Source organism: Lygodium microphyllum, chromosome 6 (genome assembly GCF_053477565.2).
Source record: "Lygodium microphyllum isolate KBCC chromosome 6, Lygodium_microphyllum_v1.1.10, whole genome shotgun sequence".
NCBI lineage: Eukaryota > Viridiplantae > Streptophyta > Polypodiopsida > Schizaeales > Lygodiaceae > Lygodium > Lygodium microphyllum.
In genome coordinates, this window is record NC_141140.1 from 8713696 (window position 1) to 8718983 (window position 5288).

A 5288-nucleotide genomic window follows, 5' to 3' on the forward strand; every position below is an offset into this window, starting at 1 on the left:
CTACATTTTCATAAAAAAAGTTTTCAAAATGATCAACTCTAGCTCTAGATATCTGAAAAAAACCAGGCATACCCTAATCCAGGAAGGCATAGCCATCAAGGTCCTCACTTTTTCTTCAATTTCTCATTCCCTTCAACTTAGGGGACACACTGCCACTTTTATCTGAGTCTAAACTCGGTTTCTAGCAAGGTTAACACTTCAAATAAACAAGCAAGAAGAAGATCAAGCATCGGCATTCAATACTAAGCTCAAGAATAGTATCTATTGATACTCAACTAGTGTTAGTTGACACTGACCTCCTTGTGACACTTCACAAATCCCCCTTGCTGGTCTTCTCTCAATTAATTGGAGCTACTCAACATGTCATAGCTTGAGCAAATAGCAAAGTTCAATGGAGAAGGCTTCCATTCTTGGAAGGAGAAGACCATGTACCACCTCATGCGGAAGGATTTGTGGGACCTATTTGAAGATGAGGAATAAGATACAGATGACAATAAGGAAGATGCAAAAATCGGGATACTTGCAGTAGCTCCACCAAGAACCAAAGAATGGAAGAAGATGGACAACAAAGCTCTAGGCATCATTGCATGGGGACTATCTGATGATGTCCTCCATCATATCTTTGGCATCAGAGATGCTACAAAGGCTTAGGAAGAGCTTGACAAGATCTTTGGTACTCAAGCAAAGAATTCAAAGGTAAATTTGCTCATGCAATTTTATAAGCTGGATATAAAGGATAGTGCTTCCATGTCCATATACATTAATAAGTTTAAGAGTTTAAAAACCCAGCTTGCAACTCTTAAAAAGAATATTGATGAAGATGAAGCAATATCTGTACTGCTTACAAGTGTGAACAATAGTCGTACTGCTTGCAATTCTTAAAAATAATATTGATGAAGATGAAGCAATAGCCGTACTACTTCCATGTCCATACACATTAATAAGTTTAAGAGTTTAAAAACCCAGCTTGCAACTCTTAAAAAGAATATTGATGAAGATGAAGCAATAGTCGTATTACTTGCAAGTGTAAACAAGGATCCATATGAGAACCTTGTGTCCACTCTAAGTAATGTTCCGAGTCTCTCACTCAAAGATATTGAGCACTCACTTCTTGATAGAGAAAGCAAATTTAAAAGCAAAGATGTTAAAGAGACCAGCTCAAGGGAAAACCTCTTATACACTAGAGGAGATACTGGACCCAAAGGAAGAGGTCGAGGATTCAACACCGACAATAGAAGTAGGATGACATGCCATTATTGTGGTAAGACTGGCCATGTAGCCAGTGAATGTTTCCACAAGAAAAGATCCCAACAAGTGCAAAGTGATCATCACCAGAACTAGTTTATGAATGAAGAAAAAGAAGAAGAAGATGCTTCCGCTACCATCAACAACTCTGACAGATTGTTTTGAAGAATTTTTATTGTATGTTTTTCCCATAGTGGATCTTTCTGGATTTGACTTTGTATAAACCCTACCAAAAATGTACAATTTCAAGCCTTAACTTGACTAGGCTGCCATAGAGCTAGTCTCCTGGTCCATCTTTGTATGCAGGGGGGGCAAAAGCCAGCAAGGGTAGAGATTCATCATTTGAGGGGGGGTGTTGAGAAATAGACAAATGATGTATGCTACATGATGAGGTGTTGTATCCTATAAGCATAGTGAGGAGAGTGGAGAAGTTGGAAAGCTATAAAGACTTGTACTTGGTTCACTTTTCAAGTAATGCTATTGTCCTTTCAATCAAGTGTCATTGTCATCGTCCTTACACACAAGAATGTCTTTATGAGTCCAAGTCTCAATCTTGGAACCTAATTCACTTGTGTGACAATTGGTCTTGTCTAGTCTATGTCTTCATGAGTTTGTATTTTGAGTTCCAACCTCCATAGCTGCCATGCTCTAGATCCGTGTTTTTCAACAAACCCTCTCCTTCTCCATCCTTTCTTCTTAGTTCTTGTTCTCTTCCCATCTTTGGAGACTACGGTGGGCTTCTAGGTTTTGGTAGTACATCTTGCTCTTGAGAGAGGGATCTATTTGGCATCTCCCATGTGTGCTCGAGTCCTTCCACCTCCCCAATGGCATATTTAATTAAAGTCGTGAGTATCCCCCCAAAAGCTAACGAATGAGACCTTCAATGCAGGGATTTTGTGTTCCTTTTCTATGGTTGATGCTGGGGATTCTCCTCATTCATGCCTTGCTAATAGTACCTTAGTTGAGGCCTGGATTGTCTTTCGCACATATGAGTTCTAGTTCACTTCATCCAGGGCTACCACACTTTCCAACATAGGGACAGTGATTCTATGCATTACCACATTGCATTGCAGGCTAGAGAAGAGGGTATGTGCTAGCTTGGCTTGCATGTTTATCTCCATATCTGGCACATCTTCCAAGTTGATGCCGTCATTGGTGTGTACCTTGTCCTTATCCATCTGCAGCATGGAGTACACATCTCTTTTAGGCCTTCTTTCAGGCTTGTGGACCAATCCTAAGGATTGTTCGATTAGGTCTGGGTGGCTGAGTCTCACTTCTATCTCCTTAATCTCTCCTCCTTGTCTTATCTTTACTTTTCCAACATCCCTCCTGGCATCATAAGTCCTCAAGAAATACAAACACTTTTGGTGGCCTGATCTCCTGCCTAAACTTCTCTACATATCTTTCTAGGTTGCATTGATCCACAACCTGCTTTGCTATTGGTTCCTTGGCCACCAACTCATTTAGGTTAGTGACACTTCGAAACTTGAGTTGGTTGTAGCTACGGGTCTCGAAGCCGATGCCATATTTGTGGCGCTCATGGTCGGTGAAAGAAAAGAGGTGTCCCTTGTCCTTGTGTGTGCTGCCATTCTCGATTCTTGCATGGAAAAAATGGCTTTTCATTTGTTTGTTATTGAGGTAATTTTACATTGTGGAGTGACAGGAATGACAAGCTTCTTGAATATTGACAAAGATTTTCCTTTTATGTCATTCATACATTCCAAGCAAGCATAAGTATACCATCATTTCGCCCTTCCTTCCACTTTGTGTTTTATTATTTTCTTTTTATTTTCTACACTTATTCTATTGTTTGGTTTGATTTTTCATTTTTTATTTCGATTTGATTTTTCCTCACCTTTCCTCCTCTCCGAATTTGACAAAAATCCTTCCTAGGATCAAAGAATGAAGAATTGAGGGCATTCAATGCGTGCGGGCATTACTTTTGCATGAGCCATGCATAGAAGTTTGGATTGTACTCTAGGGTAGCATAGCGGTTCATGTCAAAAGGTTGGATGCCTATGTGAGTGATGTAGGTTATGACATCCATTAGGAAGTCATTGGAGTTGATTCTGCTAACAATGTGTGTAACTCCTCCTCGGAGAGAATGCGGTCTAAATAAGGATGGGTCATGATGTGTTCCTCTATGGGTTGATTGCGGATGATGGTCAACACCCTATATGAGGTTGGAGCTACATAAGTTGGATTATATACTCCATGGTTTTTATTGTGCGTCTCTGCTCAGCGTGAGTCATGATTTGGTAGCCTCTCTGTTCCCATTGAAGGCGAAGATCGTACCATTTGCTCAAGAAGGTGGAATCGCTTTTAGTGAGGTGTTGCAATGCTTCCATCTTGTGAGTTGTGGCTGAGACTATGCTTTTGTTGTATGAGGTGATAAGGCGTTGTTTGTGAGCTTGTTCTATGGATATCTTGGTGGCAATTAACTCCTCAGTTGCTTGTGGGGCCTTAACGAATATGAATTCTGATTCTTCCCAAGAGTAAGGGAATGTACACATTTCCATGCCCATGGGTTCCTCTAAGAGACCTAAGTCTAGCCGGTCATAGCTTTTAGCAAGTGTCATGAAGGTCGCATCTAAGTGGCAAATGCAAGTGACTAAGTCATCCCCCGTATTCTTGGTCAAATCTAAGGCCAAAGTAAGGATTGATCAATGCTCATAAGAGGGGATTATGCCTAGCAATGGTTGGGGTTTGACTCTGGGCTAGACGGGTCTGCAGTTGGTGTCTGCAGTGTTGAGGGGACTTGCTGGTGCGACTTTGCCTCTTGGATATTAGAGGTAGTCTGTGATGTTGAGTCTCTATTTTTAAGTATTTGAGAGGGCTTGGGGACATTAGCAGTGCTAGGTTGAGGAGGTTTAGGGATAGCATGTTGGGATTTTGGCCAATAGATTAGTTGAGGCTCTGCAGACTTAGTGGTATTGTGTTGGATGGGCTTAGCAACTTGAGCTGTTGGTGGTTTTGGTTCTGGATTTATCGTTTGATCTTGCATAGTTAAGCTTAAAGGTTGCAATTGAAGGGTGATGTTGGCAATCTTGGCTTTAGGTACCCATATCCAGGCATTACCCTCATAATAACCTTGTGCCTACAATAGGATCTTAGGGATCCATCTCGATTTGATTGTACTTTTATGCCCATAATATCTTCTCTGCCTCCTAGGTATTGGAGTATAGGTTCCTAGCATTGCAATGTCATGTTTGAGTACTTTGAGGTGGTGGTCTTTGATGTTTATGAACCCAAATGAACCTAGGTTCATGGGTCTTGGTTCCGCTCGCAATGGCGCATTGGCTTTGAGACTCAGCGGGTTGTGATAAGTCACCACCCCCCTTTTGAGACTTAGTTGTGGGTGTCTCTATCGGTGGCTTTGCGATCTTTCATAGAGCTGTGCTACCCTTGTTGAAAGTCGTCACTATGTGTACATTGCCAATGGCAATGTGGATGCACTGCGACTCGTAATCAACATGATAGTGGGTCTATTTTTTAAACGTGTGTCCTAGTAGTGATTCCGTACCCACATCTTTTGCATTCGAAAGCACATAAAATATTATGGGTATGCTATCAGACTCGATAGAGATTACGACGTTGCATTTTTCCAAAAGTGCTCGTGATTGACTCCCAAAAAGACTGAGCTTTGCATTTGTGGGTTGTAGCTGGTTGATTTGGTTCCAATGATCATGGGTCAAAATGTTACAGTCAGCTCCTTTGTCTATCAATGCGTCAAACAAAGTCATGTTCTGAGTAGTCACTATTATATGCAAGTAGGCAGGTGCTATAGCTTCTTCATCCTCATCATCTATCTTTGTGAGGGCGGCAACTCTGACATTGACAAGGGGTTCCGGCATCAGGGGTTTGTGGAGTGGATGAGTTGGAGGATAGTACCTCTTGTTGCAACTACCATTGAATAAACCTATGCCCTTGCCGTCTAGGGTTTCCAGTTCCACATTACCTGTTCGGTTGATGGCATGGACTCTAAAAGGTCCTAAGCCTTTGAACTTCATCTTTTTCTTATGACCCTTTACTAAATACATCAA